This window comes from Panthera uncia, chromosome D1 (genome assembly GCF_023721935.1).
Source record: "Panthera uncia isolate 11264 chromosome D1, Puncia_PCG_1.0, whole genome shotgun sequence".
In the NCBI taxonomy this organism is placed as follows: Eukaryota; Metazoa; Chordata; class Mammalia; order Carnivora; family Felidae; genus Panthera; species Panthera uncia.
The window spans coordinates 4,578,894-4,606,345 of NC_064808.1; the positions used below are offsets into that span (position 1 = coordinate 4,578,894).

The 27,452-nt window shown below is 52.1% G+C and overlaps 1 long non-coding RNA gene across 1 annotated transcript; it reads left to right on the forward strand.

The window, feature by feature from the left end:
- The first annotated feature begins 16,788 nt into the window (after nucleotides 1-16,788).
- LOC125911996 (uncharacterized) lies at nucleotides 16,789-27,180 on the forward strand. Its single transcript, XR_007454569.1, has 2 exons — nucleotides 16,789-16,978; nucleotides 25,864-27,180. It is a non-coding gene; the product is annotated as an uncharacterized LOC125911996 (long non-coding RNA).
- The last annotated feature ends 272 nt before the right edge of the window (nucleotides 27,181-27,452 follow it).

Consider the following 27,452-nt stretch of genomic DNA (forward strand, 5'->3'; position numbering starts at 1 on the left):
CTTCCTTCCTTCTTCCTTCCTTCCTTCCTTCTTTCCTTCCTTCCTTCCTTCCTTTCTTCTTTCCTTCCTTCCTTCCTTCCTTCTTTCCTTCCTTCCTTCTTTCCTTCCTTCCTTCCTTCCTTCCTTCCTTCCTTCTTTCCTTCCTTCCTTCTTTCCTTCCTTCCTTTCTTCCTTCCTTCCTTCCTTCCTTCCGGATTTTTAAAGCAAAGCCAGATTCCTGGATTTTTTTTAATGTGCAATTTCCTGATTTTTAAATGTAACCAAGTCACACAAAAAATGTAAACACTGTTCAGGCACAGGGCAAAATGCTCCTGGGCTGTGGCTTGGGTAGCGTGTTTGCAACCCACTCCAGCATGCTGTGGGTTCCCTTTGGGACTGGGGTCAAATCAGAGGGTAAGCATTTTCCTGAATCCTGGGGTTCCCCCCAGTCTGTGGCTCTGGAACCAAGAAGTTAGGGTGCTTTGGTCTAGACAGAGTTATCTAGCACATATGGGAGTTGTCCGAAGTCCCTGGCAGGAGGCCTGGAGAACTGGGGCAGTGAGGTGTGGGTCCTTCATGGTGACAGGAGGGAAATGCTAACCAGGGAGGCTTCACTCATGCTGAGGAACAGAGGCTCATTCCTGGGACCTGGGCAGGAGACTGTGATGACAGTTAACCTCGCTGAGCACTCCTTACGCCTGAGAGAGCGATTCTAAGCACTAGTCAACACAGGCCATCTGGCTCCACACTCCTAACTTCTGTGCCTTACTGTGGAGGGGTATACAGTTTCAGAACTTTCCTAAGAACCTGCAGGACCAACTGGTCACTGTGAACAAGTCCAAGGTGGCCCTAGTTCCTGGCAGACCACGGTCTGGATACACCAACATGCACATGTCCCAGCCTACCTCTGCCTTGCTGGGAATCCAATAACGCCGTCAGCTTTCTTTCTGCTCACTTGGCACAAGCCGACTTCGAGAATGAGGCTATGCTAGCGTGGGCTGGGTACACCGCGGTGGCCAGTGCACACGGCATGGGTCAGAACCCCATATCTGCTGTATCAGACCTAGAGCAGTTGAGGGGTTCCCAGCCCTCTGGGGCTGGTCTAGCTCAGACCCCAGACTATATCACACTGCCACCTTCCCCTCTACACCCCTCATTGTAATACCCCTTGCCCGGGAGCTGTGATTTCACTGAAGATGTGAATGATTCTGAGCACACCCAAGCCCAAGTGGTCCCGCAGTGGTCCCCAGTGAAGGGGCAGAAACCACAGCACATCTGCCTGAATGGAGGGAGGAGAGAACTGGGGTAGGAGAGGGGTCAGGCAGCCTGAGCACAGCTCTGAATCTCAGATCTGCCCCCTCACTAGCTCTGAGCCTCAGTCTTCCCATCTGTAGAATGGGGCTCATGGCTGCCCTATCAGGGTGCCAGGAGGGTAGAATGAGAGGTAAGTGTAGTCTGGCTTGGTAAATATTAGCTGCTGTGGTTATTGGCCTCACAATCAGCCCAAAGGCTAACTAACCTCTAGTTTGAGCAAAACTGTGTGGGTAGCACTGCCAGCTTGCAGGTATGTTTTATTTGTCTTAAAAATTGGGGAAATTCCCATTAAAAATTGATTTCTAAAAGAAAAAAAAAGCTGGATTCACTGCTTCCCTTTAAAAGTATCTGAAGACCGTGGTCTGCATCCCCCTACCCCCGCAAAACAGCCAAGGCTGGAGCTGAATGGGCTCTGCCTCTTCGGACAGGTCTGGCACCTCCCATCCCTCCATTCATTTCCAGAACCTGCTGGCCCCTGGAGCATCTCTGCTCATGAACCTGGTAAGCAGGCCTTTGGATGAGCTATGGGAGGTTCAGAAAGGTTAAGTGATTTGCCCAAAGCCACAATGCCAGCAGTGGTAAAGCCATGTCTGCGGCCCGGACCAGTGCTTCTGCCATTAGTAGCCACAGCCCCCAAGGATTTCACGTATGTGTTTCCATCACCTCCCCCAAGACCCCCATGGGACATATCCTATTATTGACCTGATTCCACAGAGGAGGAAAATGAGGCTCAGAGAAGGGCGGTGAATTTGCCCAAGGTCACCCAACCAGTAAGCAGGGAGCTGAGCCTGAACTAGATCTGGCTCTGTAGCAAGTGCCCTTCCTAATGGCTTTACTCACCATCCCCGAGTGCCCCTGACCCCATCTCACTGACTACCACCTCAGCAGGCTCCCACTGGCAGCCCGGAGGTCTACCAGGCAGAGGTAGACTGGCTGTGACTCTGGCTGGCAACAGGATGCTGACCAGGCACATCGGGAGGCCAGGGCGGACCGCGACCAGAGTCTCCCGAGTTTCTGACACACAGGAAATGGGCCGCAACAGGGACGAGCCAGGGCTGGCCCAATCTCACACCCGAGCCCCGCAGATCCACGGCCCCTTCTTTGGCATCTTTCCCCACCTAGTCTATTCGTTCTGGCCCCAATCTCCCAAACTCGAAACTGCATGAAGTTTGCTCACTGGAAAGAGCTCTAGATTCGAATCCAGGCTTAATCAGACCTACCCGGCAATACCTACCTACTGCTGTAAGCATAGACATGATATATGCCAAATGCTCAGCACGGTGTCTAGCCTGTACTAGGCACACGATACAGACCTGATGACTGACTGGGTAAGTGGATCCCCATTTTATAGATGAGGAAGCTGCAGCCCCGGGTCACTCAGCATTTAGTAGCAACACTGGGACTGGCGCCAGGGTGTGATGGATCTGGGCCTGGGCTCTTGGCCGTGATGCCACCTCCTGACCAAGCCTTTTGGGGGTGGAGGTGGGTGGGAGGAACTGTCACTGGCCTCATCGGAATTGGACCACAGTTGAGGCCCCCTCCTGGGCTTGTCAGAGAAATGGCTTTCCAGGAATTTTGTGCCTCTTCAGGGAAGACGGGCCCCATGTCTCTGTTCCCCCCACCCCGTTTCCTTGCTCACTGTGTCCCCACATCACGTCTGTGGCCAGCAAGGTGTTGACTGCCCCCCCCCCCCCGACCCTATGGTCATCAGGTAATAGGATGTGGGCACAGGGCAGCCCTCAACCTCCCAAGCTGCAAACCTCTTTAGGATCTTTAGGTTTGAGATCTTTTCAAGTGCTCCCCCCATCCCTGAAATAATCACATCCTGCTGCCATCCCCCCAAAGCCCGCAGAAACCACAGTGCAGACCAGCTAGGGTGGTGGTGGCTGGCATTTATTGGGCATCTATCATGTGCCAAGTACTGTACCAAGGACTCGCCATGTTTTATTTCAGCAAATCCTCGCTGCCTCTCCCTGAGGGGGCTGCTACTCTGCCCATTGCACTGGTAGGAAAACCGACGCTTGCCCAGTGTCACCAGAGCTGACAAGAGACAGAGTCCAAACTTGAACCCTAGCCTGGGAACCTCCACGCTCCCAAGCTGCTAGGTGAAGGTTTTGGATTTCAGAGTGGAGGGGGCAGGGGGTTTGGGCACTTGTCTTGACTCTTCTCCAGACTGGTGAGTTAACTTGGCTGGAACTCCTGTCTGCCCTGAGCCTCGGTTTCCCCATTTCTAGTAAGAAGCACATTTGCTGCTGCTCTCCACACCTGCCCCTGCCCCTGCCCCCAGCTTGGAGAAGGGGCTGACGCTCCAGGAGCCGCTTTCCCAGTCACTCTGGAGTGGCCTCACTGACTGAGCAGCGTGGCACACAGTTCTTCCGCAGCCCTGGAAAAGGGTCACCAGGATGGCTGGCTCAGGGCTCCTCCACCCACAGGCCTGGCTCCAGGTCCCCATGTCCGGCCCTACTCTACCCCCTCTTCAACCCAAATCTATAGCCCAGGGCCCAAGACAGGGCAAACTTCCTCTTCCAAAGAGCAGCGGCATCAAGGGTTCCCAGGAGCCCCCGGAAAGCCCCCACGCAGGCCAGTGACACTGGTCCGGGCTGGGGATCCTCTCCCAAGCTCCGAGGGCCTCCTGGCGATGGGGTGCGACATGCCTCTCCGGATCAGAGCATCTCCCGAAGACCCAGCACCCCTGCCGCGGGAACCCCTAGGGTATCTGGGGAGCGGTGTGCGGGGGGTGGTCTGACCCGGGAGAGTCGCGAGCGGGTGTGCCCCAGGGGCCGTGGGGACAGTCAGGATGCTGAGTGTGAAAGTGAGGGGCGCTCGCGCGGCGCGGGCGCCGGGGAGGCGTGTAAAAGGCCGGGCGAGTCGCGTGTGTGCACACGCGGGACGGGCGTGCGGGGCCCGATGCGATGCGCAGTGCGCGGAGTGGCCGGGCCGGGGAAGGGCGCCCGGCGTGCGCTGTGCCCGGCGTACGTGTGCAAGCGCGGCGCGGGTGTGCAGACGCGCAGAGTGCGCGGAGGCCGGGGTCCGCGGCGCGGGGAAGGGTGCGCTACGTGCGTCCGCGCGCCGGACCGCTTCCCGGTGGGAGTCGGGGGCGGCCGGGTGCTACTCACCCCGGCTCCGCGGAGGGGCCGCTTCTACGCTCCGGCTCCGGCTCCTGGCTCGCGGCTCCCGGCCGGCCTCCCGCAGCGCGCACGCACCGGCGCCAAGCCCGGCCGTCGCCGGCAACGCCACCCCTGCAGTGTCGCCCGGCGCCCGCCTCGGAGCGGCGCGGCGCGGGCCGGGGGCTCGGCCGGGCCGGGGAGGCAGACGGGAGCTGCGCCGCAGTCCGGGCACGCTCCCAGGAGCCCGCCGCGCGCTCCCTCGCGCTCGCCCGCCCCCCTCCCGCTCCCTCTTTAATTTAAAGCGACAACCCCGAGCGCTCTCTCCGCTCCCGCGAGCTGCGCACCGCTTCCGGGGTCTGAGCCGAAGATCCCCAAGCGCGCCCCGCAGTCCCGCGGGGTCGCCCGAAGCCGAGCCCAGCCCCTCACTCCCAGGCCAGGAGACGAGGGTGGGGTGGGGGTGTGCTCACCAGGTGCTCGGAGAGGCAGGCGATGCGCCGGACGCAGGCCCGGGTTCTAGCCCCAGCCTGCAGCACGCTGGGCTCTCCTGGTCCCTTTCTGGGCCTCAGTTTCTTTTTCCGTTAAACGGGCCTGATGCTGCGCACCTCCTAGAAACCGGTAAGAAAACAGGTGGTAGACGGAGCCGCGGGAGGTTTCCCCTTTCCTGAATGCATAATTACCCCTCCCACCGTAATTGGGCTGTGGGGCAGGCCAACATCATCGCACTTAATCTTCACAAAGATCTACTGGGTTCGTGGTCACTCCATTTTGACATGAAGAAACAGGCTCAAAGAGATCCAATGACCTTCCCAAGGCCACAGAGCCAAAGATCAGAGCCAAGACTTGAATCTACGTCTGTGTGACTTCAAAGCCCATGCTCTTAACCGGTTAGAGGTCGCGCTTTCTCTCCCAAAGGGATGAATGAATCATTCAGGAGGTATTTATGACGCCCCCGCTGGACTCTAGGCAGAGTGCCAGGTGTGGGCGATCTTCCATGTTCCTGGAACAGGGGGACAGGTCCCACCCTACCCTCGCAGTCTGGCAGGGAGGCACGCACTCATCAGGGGCTGCGCGTGGGGGGGGGGGGGCAGGTGCCACAATGCCAGTGCTGTGGGCACTGATCAAGAGAGCAGGCTTGGTGAGCACCTGGAAAGTCCTCTGGGGGAGTGGGGGGGGCGCTGGAGGATCTGGGATGAGGTGAAAGGAGAAAGGATCTCAGACCGGGAGTGATGTAGGAAACAAAGGCAAAAGAAAAGAATTTACATTTCCTAACTACCAACAACCCACAGACAAGTCCTTGAAACAGACAGAGTGACCTTCCTTTGGGAGCTCAGCTGCCTCGATGTTGACACTTTGCTGAGGGCAAAAGGCAATCTCAGCTTAACATTATTCTGACCCCCAAGATCCTGTAAGTCTACTTATAAAAATTCCTTTGGAAGGGCGCCTGGTGGCTCAGTCAGTTAAGCCTCCAACTCTTGATTTTGGCTCAGGTCATGATCTCACAATCTGTGGTATCAAGCCCTGTGCCAGGCTCTGGGTTGACAGCTCGGGGCCTGCTTGGGATTCTTTTTCTGCCCCTCCCCTGCGTGCATGTTCACGCGCGCGCTCTCTCTCTCTCTCTCTCTCAAAATAAATAAACATTAAAAAAAATTCCTTTGGAAACTTCCTTTATCTCTACCGTCCAAATATATGTTAGCAATCATCCTCCAAGCATATGGCCCACTGACGTACATCTGAAGGGTCTCATGACCAAGGTTTTATTAGACAGTAATAAATGACCTTTCCCTAACAACAGCTAGCCCCTCAAGGTCCTGGAAACCTTGCTTCCAAATTCCTTAGAGACTTCTGCTAACCCTAACCCCCTCCCAACTTGAAAGTATATAATCAGTCGCTCCTCACAACCCCAGTGCAGCTCTTTGTGCCCACAGGTCCCGTCCCCATGCTTTAATAAAACCACCTTTTTGCACCAAAGACATCTCAAGAATGCTTTCTTGACCGTTCACTCTGAACACCATTTCCACAGCAGGTAACAAGTGTGTAAAGGCAGCAGTGGTTCCTGGATCATCCACCCTCTGGGACTTCAGGGCTGAGAGCAACCTGTGGGCACTCCTCTCAGGAGGAGCTGGGTCTATGCCGGCCTTATGGGGGAGTGGGCTTCCTTGGCCTGCAAGGCCTGACCCTGGGAAGCCAGGGGTGCAGTTTCACTTATACCCACAGGAGGCGCCCTTGGTTTTTGCTTATTTTCTGGGCCTGGAAGAAAACAGAGGCAGGGCATTACTCACGGCCTTGGAGGTAGGTACCAGGCACTGGGGGGTGGGCTTTCCCTGCCATTTCTCATTTAACTTAATCTTCACATTCAGCTGCAGCTTTGGAATGATTGAGCCCATTTTCCATGTGAGATCACCCAAGCCTGAGGAATGACAGGGTTCCCGTTTGGGCGGGTGTGGTGAGTTAGATACACCATCAGCACACAAAAGGGCAACTTTGATGCGGGCTTCTATGGGAGCCGCAGAAAGCTGAACTTGAGGCTGGTCTGGTTCTGGTGTCAGCCCACCAGGCTGATGCAGGAAGTGCCCTGAACTTGGTAAGAAATCTTGTAAATTTCATGCTAAACCCTTCCTCAGGGGGGCGCCTGGGTGGCTCAGTCAGTTAAGCGTCTGACTTCAGCTCAGGTCATGATCTCACAGTTCGTGGGTTCGAGCCCCACGTCAGGCTCTGTGCTGACAGCTCAGGGCCTGGAGCCTGTTTCAGATTCTGTGTCTCCCTCTCTCTCTGTCCCTCCCCTGTTCACGCTCTCTGTCTCAAGAATAAATAACCATTAAAAAAATTTAAAAAAAAAATAAAAATAAAAATAAATAAACCCTTCCTCGGGCAGAAAAGCGTATGCGCTGTGCACCAATGTCAGGAACCACAAGTGCCTGTCAACAGGTGTGTGACTGCATCGGGGTATAGTCACATGACAGACATGTAGGGAAGGGAGAGAAAAACTACCACCACCTGCAACAAGGCGGATGAATTTCACCCGCAGGTGGTGGTGAATGGTGCTTATAGCGTCAAGTGAAATAAGCCAGACACAAAAGAACACATGCTGTATGATTCCATTTACTTATTCCATTTATATATTTATTTAAAAAAAATTTTTTTTTAACGTTTATTTATTTTTGAGACAGAAAGAGACAGAGCATGAACCGGGGAGGAGCAGAGAGAGAGGGAGACACAGAATCAGAAGCAGGCTCCAGGCTCTGGGCCATCAGCCCAGAGCCCGACGTGGGGCTCGAACTCACGGACCGCGAGATCGTGACCTGAGCCGAAGTCGGACACCCAACCGACTGAGCCACCCAGGCGCCCCTCCATTTATATATTTAAAAAAACAGGCAAAACTACTCTCTGTTGTTGGCAGTCAGGATGGCGGTTACCATGAGGGTGGTGGCTGGGAGGGCCCAAGGGGATTCTGGGAGGCTCCTCATGTTCTGTTTTTTTGTTGTTGTTGTTTTTAAGTTTACTTATTTATTTATTTTAAGAGACAGAGAGAGAGAGCACAAGCGGGAGGAGGGGCAGAGAGAAGGAAAGACAAAAATCCCAAGCAGGCTCTGCACCATCGGCACAGAGCCCGATTTGGGGCTGGAACTCACAAACTGTTGAGATCATGACCTCAGCCGAGGTCAAGAGTCAGACGCTTAACCAGCTGCGCCACCCAGGCGCCCCTCATGTTCTGGTTTTGATCTTGGTGTTGGCTCCTGGGTGTGTTCGTTTTGTGAAAATTCCCAGCATTGGACACTTACAGTTTGCATGCATTTCTGCATGCGTGATCCACTTCTGTATACAAAAACAAAAGCACCTCCTGTGCCTGCCCACCACACTCACCACACTGGAATAAAAGCCAGACTCCTTTCTGTGGTCCGTAAGGCCCTGCTGGTCTCTCCGACCTGTCCTACCGTCCTCCTCCCCACCCACCGATCTCCCGCCTCTCAGGCCTTCTGGTGTTCCTGACACCTGCCAAACCATTTTCCACCTCGGGGATTCTTGCTTGCTGGTTCCTCTGCCTGGAAAGCTCTTTCCCTGCTCGTGCTCCCTCTGTCCCCTCAACATCACCCTCAAGCAGTCACCTCTACAGAGAGGCCCTTCTGACTACCCCGCAGAGAAGCCTCCACCCACAGTCATTTCCTTCAAAACACCAGCCGTGATCTGCAATTATTTCATGGATTTGTTTACAGTTAATTTTCTGCCTCCCCCACTAGACTAACAGTCGCAAACACACGGCACAGTTACTATTTGCCAAGTGCTCTTCTAACGTTGTATCAAGGCATGGAGTCCCCCACCCCAACCCCGTGGGGAGACGCTACTTCTAGGCCTATTTTACAGTTGAGGCAAGTGGGGCTCAGAGAGGTTATGAGGTTACATGTAACTTGCTCGTGGTCACACGGCTGAAAAGCAGCAAAGCTGGGGTTTGAACCCAGGGAGCCTGGCCCCGGAGTCTCTGCTTTAACTCCACACTTTGACAATGTTGCCTATCTTCTTCCTTGTAACCTAGCTGGGATGGTGCCTGGCATACAGTAGGTACTCAATCAATGTTTGCTATGTGAATGGTAAATGAACGAATGAGAGAATGAAGGGTTAGTGGAAAGTGGGGGGGGAGCGGCTTGGATCCCAGAGTGGGTGTTGAGGAGAGGAGGTGTGCAATGGTATTTGGAGTCCCAACAGCAAGCTAACCAGGGAACTGAGAGCAGTTGGAGGTTCTGATACAGTTGGAACTAACTGCAAGCCGTGGTCAAGGCCAAGGCCTTACCTGGGTCTGGGCTCAGGCACATCTCCTGCCGAAGTTGAGCCCACTTTCAGCTTCCCCTACAGACGCTGCAAGGCACAGAGGTCTGGGGCTTTGGTGCCCCCTCAACCCCACAGTCCACACTCTGAAGGCCCTGGCTCAGGAATCGTGGGTCTCCACTGTGGATGTCCTGGGTGTCACGTTTGCTCCCATTCGGCCATTCCCAAGAGTCCCACAGTTCTTTGGACTCCCTCTCACCCCACCCCCAGAAGCCAGGACCACCCCCAGAAGAAACTCCCAGTTCTACCTGTGAGTTCTGGAAAGTTCTCTGTGCTTGGTCTCAGTTATCCCATTCCCTTCCATAAACTGGGATCATCTGTCCCGATATCACCAATTGTTGTGAGGATTACATGGTGTAACAGCCAAGAAAATGCTTTGCTTGAATCCCAGTTCGGTATGGTTACTTCAAGAAAATATGGGGGCAGGTAACAGCGGCGGCTCCCATTGGCTGAGGGCTTGCTGTATGCCACTCATGCGCCCCTTTACTGCCCCTCCAGCCTTGGGAGGCTCATCCCCGTCTTATGGATGAAGGCACTGAGCTCAGAGAAGGGAAGCCACTTGCACATAATGGGAATTCACTCTTACATCTGCCTGACCTCAGGGCTCATGCCCAGGGGCATTAGGGCTGAGCCTGTCCAAAAATGAAAGAGTCGGGCCCTCGGAGGTGACAGGTCTCAAGATGCAGGGCAAGGAGTGGCCAGCCAGGGCCTGGACAATGTAGAGACGTGCTGGGTTCCCTGCCAGAACCCCCAAACCGGCGGGCTGGATTCATGCCTCCCATTTTCTCATTCACTCTGTCACGCTCTAAGGCCGATGGGGGAAACAGGCAGAGCGCAGGAGAGGAGTCATGCCGTGAGTTAACGGTGGATGGGGGTTGTGGCACTCTGTCTCCACCCCCACCTCCAAAGCCCAGGCCCTGTAGGGTGCCCGGTGCCTCCCCCACCCCTTTCCCAGGCTACCCACCCCCGGTGCCCTCTTGGCCACACTCTGCTCCTTCCGTGGCGTCTCCTACCTCAACCTCATCTTTGCCTTGGCGGACTACAGTGCTGGCCTTCTTAACCCCTCGGCCCCAGTGGCCCCTGGGTCTGGGCAGGGTGTCGCCGCAGACGGCAGCTGGGAGCCGGGACGGTGGGGGAAGTGGAGATGTGCAGAGTAAGCAGCGGCAGAGGGAGGGGCAGAGCTGGCGGCGGGGGCGGGGCGGGCGCAGGGTGCTGAGCAGCAGGGGAAGATCAGGCCCTCACAGCCATGTTGGTGAGTCTCAAACTTTATGCCCAGAACCCCTTCTTTAGGAAACAAATCGAAGGGATCTGTTCTCACTGAAGCCAGAGCTTCCTCTCCGTCCTGGGGCTCTGGGAAGCATAGTCTGAGGTTCGATTCACTGAGGTCTATTTTGGGGGTGCCCAGGTTGTAGCCGAATAATGGCCCTCTGAAGATGACCGTATTCTCACCCCCCAAACCGTGAATATTACCTCCCGTTGTAAAAGGGAAGCTGCGTGTGTGAGCAAGTTAAGGGTCTTGCGACGAGAGTATCCTGGATTATCACCGTGAGCCCAGCGTGATCACAGGGGCCTTGACAGGAGCGAGGCAGGAGGGCCGGAGTCAGAGAATAGGCAAGCGACGAGAGGCCAAGTGATGCCGGGCCATGAGCCAAGGAAGGAGGACAGCTTCTAGAAACAGGAGAAAAGCAAGGAAATGGATTCTCCTCTCAAGCTTCCAGAAGGAACTAATCCTGCTGAGATGATCTTGATTCTAGCCCTGTAAGACCCATTTCAGATTCCTGACCTCGAGACTGCAGGAGAATAAATTTAAGCCTCGATTGTGCAGTAATTTTTTATTTTGTGTGGCAAAAGGAAGCTAATGCACCCAGGCGGGTCTTGAGTAACCAGCTTCAGGAAGGCCAGAAGCAGGCATGGGGAATGGGGGGGTGGGGGTGCACTGCCTTCTGCAGAGACGTCTGGGAAGAGGGCTGGCTTGAGGGTGAATCAGTTCCCAGGCTTCCGGTGGCTCTAGTATTTCGCCATATTCTGGGATCATGTCGCTCAGCATAACAAGTGTGGCTTATGCCCTGGCCGGGGACTCCCTGTCTCCTCCTCTATCTGCCGCTTTCCTGGACCCAGGAAAGGTAGGGCCAGCCAACGGGTCTCCTGAAAGGAGGCAGACAGGGCCCTGCCCCCGGGGCTTATACTCTAGTGAGGAAGATAAGAGGTAAACAAGCAAGGTAACAAGATACTTAACGGATTTTTGATAACTTGACCAGTAAGCAGGGTGACGTGACAGAGAGTGGCTAGGTGGTCAAGGAAGGCTTCTGAGGAGGTGACATTTGAGCTAGACCTACAACGATAGGACTCTGGGGCAGTCCAGGCAGAGGAAACAGTGAGTGTCAAGGCCCTGGGGCAGCAGGGAGCCTTGTGCAATCAGAGGGCCTGGCAGGTTTAGGCAATGGCGATAAAAGTCCCCTCAGAAGGGGCAGGGACCACCATGATCTAATGTCAATTTTCGTGACTTCTTCTCTGGCTACTCTGGGGAACAGGGATAGAGGGCAAGAGTTTGGAAGCTATTTCAGGATTCAGGCAGAGAAGGTGAGAACTTAGAACCGAGTTTTTGTTTATTTTTTAAATGTTTATTTATTTTTGAGAGAGAGGGGAGGGGCAGAGAGAGAGGGAGACAGAGGATCCGAAGGGGGCTCTGTGCTGACAGCACAGAGCCAGAGGCAGGGCTCAAACTCCTGCTCTGTGAGATCATGACCTGAGCCAAAGTCGGATGCTTAACTGGCTGAGCCAGAACCGACTTTTGTCAGGAAGAGGAGTGGACAGATTTAGGGTCTATCTTGGGGGCACAACAACCAGTTAAGAAGAGAAGGTGCTGTTTCTACGCCATCCATGAGGCTCATAAAATAGAGTGTAGTTCCAGAACAAGCTTGCCTCGGGGAGATTCTGTGATGCCCCTTTTTGATAATATGTGCCACTTAGAGACTCTGTCTTCCACGTTTAAAGAAACACTAGTCTAGCATCTGAAATGGCTGAAAAGTTATTTACATTTTTCCGAAAGCTTCTCTAGAAAATGCCAAAGAAGTGCATAACGCCCAGCAAAAATCGTTTCCTCCCGTCTTCTCTTACCCATGCCTGCTGCTCCCCAAATCTCTCTCTACCTGGCTCCAGACTCTGCTGAGTGCTCTGTTTGGGGCTCTCGCACCGCCTGCCCTCACCCTGCCTCTTGGTGCAGATGATGTTTCTCTCCAGCCATGAGCTCCTCAGCTTCCCAGTGAAATCCAGCCAGGCCTCCCCTGCTTTCTCCAGCCCCCCTCCTCCCCGTCCTTGCACAGTTTTTTCCGCTCACGTACAGGGAGGAACTTTATAAAGATCCAAACGCGAAGGGATTCCAGTAGTGAAAGCCACAACAGCTGGGATCTGTCAGGCCTGTTTCAAACCCTCTTTATATTTTCACGATCTCATTTAATCCCACCAGGTTGATGCTATAATTAACTCTTTTTGCTGACAGAGAATCCAGGTCCAGTAAAGCTGAAATCACGGTCCATGTAGAGCCCCTGTACCAGGCCCCAGATCCTGGACGCTGTCTCTTTCCAAGAAGCCCCTTAACTTCCCTTTGTTCCTAGGTGGGGATCCCATCGTACCCGAGGGCACCCACCCTGCCTGATCCTGCACACCTCCCTCATCCTCGTCAGGGTAAGGATGTGTCTCCAGCACAGCTCCTTGGAGAATTCCCCACTTGGGTGCAGAGAGCATGAGGCCAAGGGGCTGGGACCCAGGTTGGGGAGGGCCTGGAGATGTGTGTTTGGGGGCAGGGACTCGTTCTCCCCAGCTCCACTGTTGTAACACTCCGCTCGGGGGACAATGAGTCTCTGCACCCACAGGACACCCAGGCTGCCTCATTCATGCGTAGTTCAGAGCCTCTTGGTTGAGGGAGCTGCCACTGACGTCAGGGCAGAGGAAATTCAAGTGGAAGTGTGGCTCTGGATGTAAGGCGAGGTGGGGGGCCCTTTCCAGCCACCCAGGACGTGCCCACAGAGACCTGTCTGCCAGCCACTCTCCCCTGCTGGGTATCTGTCTGTCCGTCTGCCTCTGTGGCTTGGAGGCCCAAGTTTGCTGTGACTCTTCCCACCTCCCTCTCGAGGCCCACGTTCACCGGCTGGGACTGTCCTTGCATTACTCCTGCCCCTGTTTTAGGCATTCCCAGCTGCCAGGAAACACCACTGTAGGAGGTGTTCCCAGATGCCCGCGGAGGGCAAGACAGGATGCTTAGGCCCATCTGTGTCCTCAGACGCCCATGACAAACCTTGTTGCTGCCTCCATTTGAATGAAAACAGCTGTGTGACCAGCCCAGCACCCACCCCTTTCCTTCCCCTCAGCCTTTATTCTCCAGCCTGGGTCTCACCCACAAGGCTCCAGGTTCCCACCAGGTCCCAGTTGCCAGGGACATGCCTCGCTCACAGCCCGGCCTCGGTGCCCAGGCAGAAGGCAGGCTGGCAGGGGGCCCTTCTCTAGCCATCTCCAGAGAAGCGGGAGCTGGGGAGGTAGGGAAGCTAGCCCGTGGTGTCTGTGGCCCCCCATTCCATCCACTCACCCCCCCCAACCTCCCAGGTGTCTGCTCTGGGCACACTGGATTCCCAGTCACTGAGTTCATCAATAATGTTCTCCCAACAAGCACTGTCTATGGGGATGCAGAGGCGAAGGCGCCACTGTTCCTGATCCCTGAATGCTCCTAGGCTGGTGGGATAGTGTAGCTGCATGAACTGTGCAACACCACCCCCCCCCGCCCCCCAAAGATATGTCCGAGTCCTAACCCCCAGCACCTGTGAATGTAACCTTTTTTAGGAATCAGGTCTTTGCTGAGATGATTTAGGATCTCAAGGTGAGATTGCCTTGGATATAGAGTGAGCCCTAAATCCGATGGCTGGGGGCCTCTTAAGGGAAGACCACAGACACAGAGACACAGAGAGAAGGCTGTGTGAAGACGAGGCAGAGGGCGGATGTAGAAAGCCCAAGCAAAAACAGGGTTGCTGGTCACGACCAGAAGCAGGGAGAGAGGCTTGGAAGAGAGCCTCCAGAGGGAACCGAACCAGCCCTAACAACACGTCGATTTCAGACTTCTGGCCTCCAGAACTGTGAGAGGATAGACTTCTGTTGTTTTAAGCTGCCAAGCTTGTGGTCATTTGTTATAGCAGCCCCTAATACAGATGGCACGAACCCCAACCTGTGCCAGAGCACCGAGCAGAGTGCCACGGGAGTCTGGGGGCGGAAAGGCCCAGAGAAAGCTTCTCAGCCAAGGCCACACTTGACATGGGCCTGCAACCACGCAGGGAAGAGAAGGGTCGGGAGGACCTCATACTTGAGGGTCCAAGGCAGGACCATCTGGTGTGCTCAGCGTCCAGCTAAATGGCTGATGGGGCCTCGGCCCAGGGAGGGAGGTTGTGGGCCAGGAGCCCAGGGGGAGTGAAAGGGATGAACCCAAGGCCTGAAGGCCTTGAATGGCAGGGTTGGGGCAAAGAAGAGAGAGGTAGGAATCTTGGCTGAAAACCAGAAAGGTCTGGATGGCTCACTCAGCTCCGGAAGGGCTGTAGGGGGAGAAGGGAGGTGTGATCCAACTGCGCCTTGAACACCACCTGTCAGAAGAAGCTTTGGGAAGCAGATGTCAGCTCAGCAGAAACAAGAACTTGCTCACGGTCAGAGTCTCCCAAAGCGAAAGCATCCCCAAGAGGCACCAAGCTCCCACCAAAGGAGAACATAAATAAGAGACCTCAGCACTGGATGGGGTTTGTTACAGGTGATCCGTAAGGGCCTCTTTCCGCCCCGAGACCCTATACTTTGCCTGGCTGGGCCTCTCTCCCCGGCAGCCAGCCTTGGGTCTCTCCCTACCCCACCCAGTGACTTGATTACCCTGACCTACTCTGGCTCAAGCCACCCACACCCCCTTTCCTGCCAGACTCTGGAGCCTGTCACCTGGGAGACATAGATCTCATCCCCTGAGGCCCAGAACTCAAGAATAACAAGTAGATTCTTGCTGCCACTTCCCAAAAGAAAGGCTGACTCTCCTGGACCTCAAAGCCCCAACTTCTGTCCCAAGGGTCCCTTCTCCTTGGGGAACGAGCACTTCAGCCCCCTTTTAGCATGTGCCTACGTCACGCTAAGAAGCTGCCATCTGCTAACCTTCTCCACAACCTTCAGAGGCAGCACGTATGGTTCAGAGCACCAGAGTCACTATGTGACCGTGGGTTGAGTTTCTTGACCTTTCCTATGCCTCAGTTTCCTCAAACTGCCAAACAACCATAACTGCCTCCTTAGACAAGTTAGAATCTGGAGTGTGGCTCTTGTAAGTGATGGCTCTTCTTATCATTTTTGTGGCCAATGGTGCTGATTTCAAGGCTCTTTTGCCCCATTCCCCTGCTGGCATTTTAAGTGCCTACATTTTCAGATGAAGGCTGGTCTGAGGGCCCATGAATGAGACAGACCCTACCCTCTTGAAGTTCACAGTCTGATAGAGGAGGCTAACTTGTAACCAAGAAGGTACAAGACAATGTGATAAGGGAGTACAGAGCATGGTGGGAATGTAAAGGAGTGTGGCTCACCCAATCTGAGGGGGAAGGGGTTCCCAGAGGGCTTCCTGGAGGAGGTGACCTTTAAGCTAAGACCTGAAAGATGACCAGGCATTGGCTAGGCAAAGCGGGTGGGAGAAGGCATGCCAAACAGAGGAAACTGGGCTGAAAAGAAGGAAGCACAGTTTGCTGGGCTGTAAGCTCCATGAAAGCAGGGAGGGGGTCTGATCTGATCAACCTTGCATGTTCAGCACCTGGAATGTGCCCAGTAAATATGTGTTGAGGGAATGAAATTCAATTGGGGAGGGGAAAGGAGCAAGATGGGGCTGTGGAGGTCGAGAGGGGCCACATCGGGCCTTGTGGGCTCTGGTAATGTGGACTTTAGCTCAAAGGCTTAAATGCACATTGCAAGGAATCTTTTTGCTGGGATGAGAGGGGTAAGTGGCTGCGGGGCAGATCTGGAATTTTCTGCCACCCAGCACTAGCACCTGGCTTCAGCTCCAAGGTTCCAGCCTACTGGCCCATCCAGTCCTGGGGCCTCCTTCCCTGGACCTGGGCTTCCCCTTGCCTTCTCCTGCCCTTGACCCCTGGCTTGCACTCTTCCAGGTCCCTCACCTTTCCCTTGATCATGGACGGCCCCAGACTCTGAGTCTCTGTCTTTACTAGTAGTCCAGCTGCTGAGGCAACTGGCGGCTGGGTCTCCCTCTGCCTTTTGCAGTTGGTTTCTTGCCACTAGGCACCCTACCTAAGAACCTCACTTTCCCCACCTGTACAATGGGCACTCCTCATCTTTGCCATCTCACAGGCTTGCTGTGAGGAGCCATGAGATGAGGGGGCAGCCCCCAAGAAGTGTGGGGCACGAGGTCAGGCCGGTCCTGGGCAAGCAGCTAACACAGAGCCAGAACAGTCCTGGTAAGACAAAGGGCGTGAACCCAGGAGGGAGTCTAGGGGACCTAGGGATCAGGGGGGCTGGCACCGCCCACCTCCTGCTACATCACAATGCCTACTGTCTAGACTGTGACTCCTCCCTTGGCTCTAATCTGTCCTATCCACCCCTTAGGACCCAGCAGGACAAAGGTGGAGCCTGGACTTGGGCAAGGTGACTAGCTCAGAAATCATGCCACCCGCCCCCCTCGATGGAGCCTGGGATAGAGTTGGCCTGGAGGCTTCCAAGGGGGAGAAATGAATGAGTGAAGATTCTTCTTCTGGGTAATTCTTTTTTTTTTTTTAATTTTTTTTAACATTTATTTATTTTTGAGACAGAGAGAGACAGAGCATGAACAGGGGAGGGGCAGAGAGAGAAGGAGACGCAGAATCTGAAGCAGGCTCCAGGCTCTGAGCGGTCAGCCCAGAGCCCAACGCGGGGCTCGAACTCACAGACCACGAGATCATGACCTGAGCTGAAGTTGGACGCTTAACCGACTGAGCCACCCAGGCACCACTTCTGGGTAATTCTTAAGACTGCTCTTTCTTTTTCTAGCCTGGGAGGTGGCAAAATATTTTCTCTTAATGTCTTGGGAAGCCAGAAATCAGGTCAGATATTTTTGTAGTATTTTCTCACTTGTACCTTCAGTTTCTTGTCTAGCCCTCCCTGTCCTTCGGGCCATACATTTTAAACTTCAGTCATAATGCGTTGGTAAATATTCCCCAAATGCACCAAATCTTTCTTGCCTCCAGGTTTTTCCTCAATGCAATTCCTTTGGCCTGGAATGCCTTTTACCTGTTTCTCTCCATATAAAACTCCTCTTCATCCTTCAAAACCCTCTCCTGCAATGCCTTTCATAACTGTTCCACCAGGTCAGAGATATGGCAACAACCTAAGTATCTGTCTGATGAATGGATAAAGAAGATGTAGAAGACAGGTACAATGGAATATTATTCAGCCATGAGGAAGAAGGAAATTTTGCCATTTGTGACAACACGGATGAAACTTGAGGACACTATGCTAAGTGATATGTCAGAGAAAGACAAATACCATATGATCTCACTTACGCATGGAATTAAAATAGCCAGACTGGGTGCCTGAGTGGCTCAGTCGGTTAAGCCTCTGACTCTTGATTTTAGTTCAAGTCATGATCCCACGATTCATGGGATTGAGCCCTGTGTGGGGCTCTGTGCTGATAGCATGGAGCCTGCTTGGGATTCTCTCTCTCCTTCTCTCTCTGTCCCCTTCACAAATAAACAAACAGACAAATAAGCAAATATTTAAATAAACTTGTAAAAAAAATTTAGCCAGACTCAGAGATGCAGAGAGTAGAGTGGTGCTTACCAGGGTGGGGGAATGGAGAGTGGGGAGATAGATGTTGGTCAAAGGGTATAAATTTCCAGTTATGGATGAATAACTTCTGGGGACCTAATGTACAGCATGGTGATTACAGTCAATAATACTGTATTATATACTTGGAAAGTTGCCATGAGAGAAAAATCTTAAATGTTCTCACTCCAAAAAAGAAAGAGTAATCATGTGATGTGATAGACGTATTAGTTAGCGCTATGGATCATTTTTCAATACTTAAGTATATTAAATCAATGCATTGTATACCTTAAATGTACACAATGTTCTATGTCGATCGTATCTCCATAAATCTGGAAAAAAAGGAGTTATTTTTAAAGAAAGAGTGGTTTCTGACAAATTATAAATGAGATCTGATGAAGGAATTCATGTATTTGACGCTCCTACAATTTGTACTTAACTGTGGTTTTTGCTTTTACCTAGTAAGAGAATAAATGAAATGATTTTCCACTAAAATATATATATATTTTATATATATATATATAAAATATATATATATTTATACACACACACACACACACACACACACCCAAGGAAGACAGAAATGTGACCAAGGATGGGGCACTTGGGTGGTGCCCAGTTGGTTGAGTGTCTGACTTCAGCTCAGGTCATGATCTCATGTTTATGGGTTTGGGTCCAGAGTCGGGCTTTGTGCCGACAGCCAGAGCCTGCTTTGGATTCTCTGTCTCCCTCTCTCTTTGCCCCTCCCTCGCTAGAGCTCTCTCTCTCTCTCTTCTCTCTATCCCTCTCTCAAAAATAAATAAACATTGAAAAAAAAGTGTGACCAAAAGCAAACACTAGCAGGTAGCAGAGGAGGTATTTGAACAAACGACTAAGGAGTAGTAGCGGTCGTAATAGCAGTAATAAGAAGGGAAAATAGGAGGAGGAATGAGCTGATGAATGAACAGATGACAATGACTAAAAGGACAGACAGGAGAAAATCAAATGAAGAGACGCTTCTTCAGTATCGGAAAGGAAGTGTTCTCCCTCCGAAATGAAGAGAAACCCTGTGATCCAAATCCAGTCTTTTAATAAATACACTCTTTCTTCTCCCACTTCCTCTTATTGCCTCTCACTCGGGAACTGAGAACTCTCTGTGTAAAAATAGCAAACCTGAAGGAGTGTGAAGGAAGCTCTCCACAGAGCACCCACCAGGAACCCCACTCTCACACCATGTCACCTACTTCCTATTTCCTGCTCATCCTTGGAAACCCAGCTCACGCCCCCTTCTCTGGAAAGCCTTTTCCAGCCTCCCCCCCCCCCCCCGCCCCCAAGTAACAGAAACCCGCTCAGGCCAGCTGAAGCAGAAGGGGGGGGTGTCTCAAAAAAGATCCAGCGTCTCAAGATGCCCCGGCAATGCAGCCAGATGTCCATGAAGGACAAGGAGCAGGGACAGAGAGGCCATCACGGACCCCAGTGGCTTCCCTCTGCGGCCCTGCTCCCTTCTTCCTTCTCTGCAGCCCCTTCATGGGGGAGAAGGGCCACCCAAAGCCCCCCCAGTTAACATCATCTAGAATCCCAACCTGTGCTACCTTCTCTGGAGAGAACTCTGATTGGCTGGTGTGGATCAGGTGATCAGCCTTGCCCCAACCGGGTGTGGCCAGTTGTGCTGTCTCATGGTCCACACCTGGCTTGGACGGCCTGCTGTTGAGGGGAGGGGTAAAGGGATGTTGACGTTGCCCAAAAGGTGCCCCCTGCCTCCTGCTTGCTCATTTCTCACCCTCACTCTCCTTGCAGAATTAATCTCTGCCTGTGCTAACTGCACTTTCTTTGTTTTTTTTTTAAATTTTTTTTATGTTTATTTTTGAGAGAGCATGAGCGGGGGAGGGGCAGAGAGAGAAATGGAGACACAGAATCCAAAGCTGGCTCCAGGCTCTGAGCTGTCAGCACAGAACCTGATGTGGGGCTCGAACTCATAAGCTGTGAGATCATGATCTGAGCCGAAGTCAGATGCTCAACCAGCTGAGCCACCCAGGCGCCCCATGTACTAACTGCGCTTTCTGGGCAACGTTATTTAAATTCTGATTGCGTTCTTCTGCTTGCTGTCTGAATTGGCCATCTTCGCACACTAGGCCGTAGGAGGACTCCGGCAGCAGTACAGACAGACCCCTGACCCCTGTATTAGTTCAAGGTCTCCATCCTAACCTGTCTTCTGAGCTGTCTTCATGGATGTATACAGCCTGTGCACGGTTTAATCCTCTGCTGTTACAGTCTTGAAATTCACAATAATTTTGGGAAAAGAGTCCGCATTTGGGTCTTGCACGAAGCCCAGCAAAGTATGTAGCTGCTCCTTCTCTCCTTGCCTCACCTTGACGTCCTCTTTCCAACCCGGCTGTCTTAGTCTGCTGGGGCTGCCGTAACAAAATACCAGAGACTGAGTGGCTTATGCAGCAGCAATTGTTTCTGCATAGTTATGGAAGTCGGAAGTCCAAGATCAAGGTGCTGGCAAAGTCTGTTTCCAGTGACACCTCTCTTCCTGGCTTGTAGAGGGCCACCTAATGCTTTTCCTCATATGGTCTTTTTCCTCTGGGTCCCCATGGAAAAAGAGAGTGCTCTCTAGTGTCTTTTCTCCTCCTTCTCCGTCTTTGTCTGAGACAGAGAGAGAGAGAGAGAAGAGGCAGAGAGAGGGGGAGACAGAGGAACCCAAACAGGCTCAGCACTGTCAGTGCAGAGACCTACTCAGGGCTCAAACTCACAAACGGTGAGAACATGACCTGAGCTGAAATCAAGAGGCTGACGCTTAACTGACTGAACCACCCAGGCGCCCCTTTTTCTCTTCTTATAAGGAAACCAGTCCTATCTGATTAGGGCCCCACCCTTACGACTTCATCTAACCTTAATTACTTCCCCAACTGCCCAGTCTCCAAGTACAGGCATACTGGGGGCTTAAGGCTTCAACACATGAATTTGGAGAGGGCACAATCCAGTCCACATCACCAACCTTCTCAGTTCCTGGCCCCTGTGCTTGCACCTCGTGCACAGACTCACGCCTGCCCTTTGGATCTGCCTGGTGGCACCGTCTCTTGGGGTTGACGTCTGGTTTCCCTTCTCGATGGTGGCCCATCTGGCCTTGGATTCCTCACCCCGGGAAGCATCCTGTTCAAACCAGTCTACCCTTGCCCTTGTCTGGCACAGCCCTCCAGGGTAACGAGCACTCACACCCTTCAGGGACTCTGTGGGCTGCCTGGACGGTGTTTTCCACTCTTGCCAAACTCATCTGCAATCTTCGGGACTCGCCACGACCCCTCCTAATCCTGTGTGCCGTTTCTGCCCACCCCTCACTGCCCCCGTGGCTGGCCTCAGAGTTCCCTCCTGTGCGTCTTCTCTCTCGCCTTTAAAGCTTCCACCAAACCCTGCCGTAGAGGCCCTTTTAGGCAACAGGCTTGAGCAGTGGAAACTTGAGCAAAGGCAAAAGGGCCGAGAGTGACCACCGAGCTGCCTGCAAACAGGCTCATTGAGCCAGGGGCCCTAACAGACCAGTGGGCTGCTTACAACCGGTCACAGGTACCAAATACATGCCCACACTCCCTCACTCTGGCCCATAGCTGTGGCCCCGCACCACCGCCTGTGCAATCTCTCCTTTGCTGTCCCGCTCGCTGCTCACTGCAGGGTATTCAATAAACTCCTGTCCCTTTTGTTCTGCCTTAGGTGAGTTCTTTCAGTGTCTGTGCCACCCGCCCCCACTTAATCAGTAAGCTCCACACCTAATGCAGCGGCCAATATTGTGCCTGTTGGACCCACTGTTCCCTTTATGAAGACAGGGGCTCTTGTCACCGTCTCTGACGCCTCACAGAGGGGGTTAGCACAGCGTGGGCACAGTACACGGTAAGGGGGGAGCTTAGGTTTGTTGCCTTTGATCCCCTTCTCCCTAGTCCCTTTCTGATTGTACCCAGGTGTGCAGTGGGGACTGTCTGCGGGGACAGAGAGGGAGTTGGCCACTTCTAGGCCAAATGGGTGAAGAATCTTTTGGGTTCTTAATCATTTGGCTTAAAAAACTAAAGCCACCGCCCTGCTTCTGGTAAACTCGAGCCCTGCTTCAGGTGAGCTCCGCTTCTCTCTCTCTCCCTCTCTCTCTCCTTCTGCTCCTAATGGGATTCTCTCTCTCTCCCTCTCTCTGCCCTTGCTCACTTGAGCCTTCTCTCTGTCTGTCTCTCTCTCAAAAAGATAATAATAAAATAAAATAAAATAAAATAATTAAAAAAATAAAAAAACTAGAGCTACCAAAGGCCCCAGATGACCTCATGGCCTTTGGTCCTTTTTGCTTTTTTTATTTGCAGTCATGATAATCTTTAAGAAATACATTCATTAATTTTATTTATTTATTTTTTTATTTATTTATTTATTATTTTTAATGTTTATTTATTCTCAAGAGAGAGAGAGAAAGCAAGCAAGCAGGGGAGGGGAAGAGAGAGAGGGAGACACAGAATCCGAAGCAGGCTCCAGGCTCTGAGCTGTCAGCACAGGGCATCACGCGGAGTTTGAATTCACAAACTGCGAGATCACCACCTGAGCCAAAGTCGGACACTTAACCAACTGAACCACCCAGGCTCCCCTATTAATTTTTTTTTATTTAAAAAAACTTTTGTAATATACTTTTTTAACGTTTATTATTGAGAGGCAGAGAGAGACAGAGCATGAGCATGGGAGAGGCAGGGAGAGAGGGAGACACAGAATCCCAAGCAGGCTCCAGGCTCCGAGCTGTCGGCACAGAGCCTGACGTGGGGCTCGAACTCACGAGCTGTGAGATCATGACCTGAGCCGAAGTCGGACGCCTAACCAACTGAGCCACCCAGGCGCCCCCATTTTTTTTAAATCACAGAAGCTATATCACTGTACCAAGCATCAAACAAACGGCTGTACTTTAAGATTTGAAACACAAAAATTGGTATGAAAAACCAGAACCTTCTAACTCTGTAATAACTGGACTCAGCTCCCTTTGCCACAATTCTGCTTAATAGCAGCAAAATCCCTAACAGTGCCAACTTAGCACTGGACACTATACATTTACATTTAAATTTTGTGGTCTTTGAGAAGGTTTTTCTTACATTTTTGACCTTGGCTAAAGGCAGGAAATTCATTGCACTTTGAAACCCAGTGCACCTGGGATAGGGAAACTAAAGGGACCCCATGAAAACCTGCTTTTTTCCCCCTCCTTTTCCTGCTTCTGTTCTTGCTAGGACCTACCCTCCCTCCTCACACATGCTTTAGAGAACAGATAACATACCTCTTCCTTGTAGAGGTCAAGGGTTTAATGATTTCTTTGGATTCTTCCAGCACAACAGATAGCATCTAAGGAGTAACTGGGCGGGGTGGTCATTAACATTTTCCAAGACCACTGACTCCCAGAGACCCCCTAGCTCCAGGACCTAAGTGACCTATGAAGGACACCTAAACACCTGTCTGTGTTCTTGGGTGCCTGAGAAGACTCGTGCACCAGACCGCTGTCCTCAGTAAAACCCCCAGGCCCCAAACGAAGAGGAGACTCACTCTTATTTCCTTTCCGAGGGTCCCAGACACTATGCTTCTATCTGCACTCTCTTTATATCCTCAATAAACTCACTTCTTCTCAGCTTACATTTTGATTTCTATCCTGCGTGAAGCCTCAGGGACCCTCTTGGCTGGTCCTGTGGGACGCCCCCTAAAGGACAGCATATTTATCAGGTATTTATTTAGGTATTTTCATATGCATACATGCACACAGATTTCTGTGTATACATACATATTTTTGCTGTTAGTTTTACTGTTTAGAGGCAGCTTGCCTGGGTTCAAATCCCCACTCTGCTCTTCACTACTTGTGCAAACTTGGGAAAGTTGCTTAATCTCCCTGTGACTCAATTTCCTCATCTGTAACATGGGAATAACAAGGGTAATTGACACATAGAATTGTGAAAATGACATTGAGGGAGAGGCTAGCACACGATGAACTCTATGCAGTGTTAAATGTGAGTATTGCATTATATGTGCAAAAGGTCAACCTCACGCTTTTGCTCTGTTGCAGAGTATTTTATTTTATGGGAGCATCATAGGCTATCGATGGACCAAGGCTGTTTCTAATTTTGGTTTTTGCTAATAATGCTGCAACAGGTACACCAGGCGCATTTTTTTTTTAATTAAATTATAGCCAAATTATCTCCAGAGATTATACCAGTTCATACTCTGGCACACACTGACTCTTTCCCTGTGCTCTCATTGATACTGGACACCCCCAGTTTCTCATCAGGTGAGAAGATGGTGATTCATTGTTTTAATCTGTATTCCTCTGGTTATATAAGGCATCCTCGCGTGAGTACTGACCTGTTTCTTTCCTCTCTGTGAATTTCTCCATTTCCTTCCTTCGCCCGTACATAGGAACATGAGTTCCTATGTACCCTGGCTACAAATCTCCTCGTTTTGGACATTTACATATTTCCTCCCATGCTGTCTCATCTTTTTTATCTTTTGATACTTGTTAACATAAAACAGTTTTAGGCTTACAGAGAATTTGTGAAGGTCGAACAGAGTTGCCATGGACTCCACACCCAGGTTTCTCTATTAACGTCTTAGTGTTAATTAGCATGGTACAATTGTCACAATTAATTAACCAATATTTACACATTATTATTAACTAGAGTGCAAACTTTTTCAGATACCCTTAGTTTCTTTTCTTTAAAAAATTTATTTTAACGTTTATTTATTTTTGAGCGACACAGCTCAGGTGAGGGAGGGGCAGAGAGAGAGGGAGACACAGAATCCAAAGCAGGCTCCAAGCTGTCAGCACAGAGCCCGATGTGGGGCTCCAACTCAAGAACCGTGAGATCATGACCTGAGCCGGACGCTTACCGACTGAGCCACCCAGGTGCCCCCTGCAAAAATGTTTAGTTTTAAAAGAGAGTGACATGGGGCACCTGGGTGGCTTACTCGGTTGAGTGTCCGACTTCAGCTCAGGTCATGATCTCGCAGCTCGTGAGTTCGAGCCCCGCGTCGGGCTCTGGTGCTGACAGCTCGGAGCCTGGAGCCTGCTTCGGATTCTGTGTCTCCCTCTTTCTCTGTCCCAACCCACTCGCATTCTGTGTCTGTCTCTCTCAAAAATAAATAAACATTAAAAAAAGTTTTTTAAAAGAGAGTGACAGACTGTGAGCGGGAGAGGGGCAGAGAGAGAGGGAGACACAGAATCCGAAGCAGGCTCTAGGCTCTGAGATGGTCAGCACAGAGCCTGACGCGGGGCTCGAACCCACAAACTGTGAGATCATGACCTGAGCTGAAGTCGGACGCTCAACCGACTGAGCTACCCAGGCGCCCCAACTGTGACAGTTTCTAAGACCTTCTGTGTGTGTGTGTGTGTGTGTGTGTGTGTGTGTGTGTGTGTTTAAATGACCCTGGCAGCTTTGAGGAGGACTGGTCAGTATTTTGTAGAATGTCTCTCGATTAGGATACGTCCATTTCCTCATGACTAGATAGGGTCTGTAGGCTTTTGAGGGGAAGGCCACAGAAATAAAGTACCATTTTCGTCACATCCCCTATCATTGTTGATGTGGACTCGCTTGGGGTATATTTGGCAGGCTTTCCACCGTCAAGTTACTCCTTTATTCCTCTGTTTCTTGTGTGTTAATTATATGGTGTCTTCTTACATGGAAGGTTTATGTGTTCAATCTCTTTTGAGCTGGAAGGACCTTCATCAAGGAACAGCATCAGTGGCACCCGCGGCTTTGATGTGCCGCGTGCTCCTGGAGCCTCTAACCCCACGTACCAACTTCCGCACGTGCCTCACCCCCCTCTGAGGACAACCCATAACGTTGGTCCCCTTATCGTTTCCATTTCACAGAGGGAAAGTGGAATCTTCCTGCCACTAAGCCACACCAGAGCCAGCGAGTGGCAAAGTCAGGATTCGTGCCTGGGTGTGTCTGACACTGGACACAACTGCTTAAGTGTAGAAACCAAGGTGCGGAGGGAGGGTGCTTATCCGAGTCCCTCCAGCCAGTTGGTGGCTTTGCCCAGGCCCTTCTTCCACGGCCAGGCCACCTCTGATCCCAATGAGTCAGCAGCGATGGCTCAGCCACTGGGCCTGCCCTGCCCTGCCCTCAGCCCCACCCCAAGCTGCCCACTCCTGACCCGCCTCTAGTTCATGTCCTTTGGCGGCCGTGGCTTTTAGCACCCCCAGGGGAAGAGACCCAGACTGCCCAGCAAATAAGCACCGCCCACAGATTTCCAAATATACGGAGGTAAGTGTTCCCGCCCACCTCAGCTGGGCCTGGCTGGAACTCCAAGCATCCCGCCTGGCCTCTGCGCCTCCTGGGGTCGGGTTCTGGGTCTCGAGTCCTCCTAAGAGCAGCCCGTGTCCTCTGCTGTGCGGAAACCTGCACCTGGGGGCGCCTTCAGCATCATCAACAACGGTAACGGCAGTTTTAGCTCACGGACACGTCGGCTTCCATGCACTGTCGGCTGGTCACGTTTTGCGAAACGATTGTGCCCAAAGTCTTCAAACTCATCTTGACACCAGTGTCTTTGTCATCAGACAGAGCCCTTTGTGGGTCCTCTGCCAGGCCTGCTGCTGTCGCCCCGTACCCCCCGGCCTCACGCTCTGGGGGGTGAATCGGGCTGCAGAGCTGTGCACGGATGTGAACTGCCTCCACAGAGTCACCGCTTACAGAGAGGATTGCTTCTCCAAAGCTCTCGATTGTGCAGAATTTTGAATATAAAATTAGGCAGTCTCCACCCCCCACCCCCCACCCCCAGCTTCAGCTCAGGGCTGATTCGGCTTCATCTACATTCCCATCCATATCCCTCACCTTTAAAATTTTTTAAATATCCATTTATTTTTGAGAGAGAGAGAGAGAGAGACAGAGCATGAGTGGGGGAGGGGCAGAGAGAGCGGGAGACACAGACTCTGAAACAGGCTCCAGCCTCTGAGCTGTCGGCACAGAGCCCGACACGGGGCTAGAACCCACGAACCGTGAGTTTGTGACCTGAGCCAAAGTCGGACGCTTAACGGACTGAGCCACCCAGGAGCCCCCATATCCCTCACCTTTGAAGCAAATCCCAGATAGTGCATCATTTCATCCACAATAGGCAAGAATAATCTAACAGCTGAGGTGAGGAGTTTTCCATTAATATAATTGTAATATAATTTCCACCACCCCCCCCCCCAAAAAAAGGAACAGTTCACATCAAATATCTGGTCAACATTCAAAGTTCCAGATACTTCATAAAGAATTTCCTTTTCAGGTCATGATCTCACAATTTGTGGGTTCGGGCCCCGCACTGGGCTCTGTGCTGACAGCACGGATCCTGCTTTGAATTCTCTCTCTCCCTCTCTATCCGTTCCTCCCCCGCTCGTGTGCGCACTCTCTCTCTAAATAAATAAACTTTTTTAAAAAAAAGAATTTCCTTTTCATTTATTTTTTTTAAGATTTT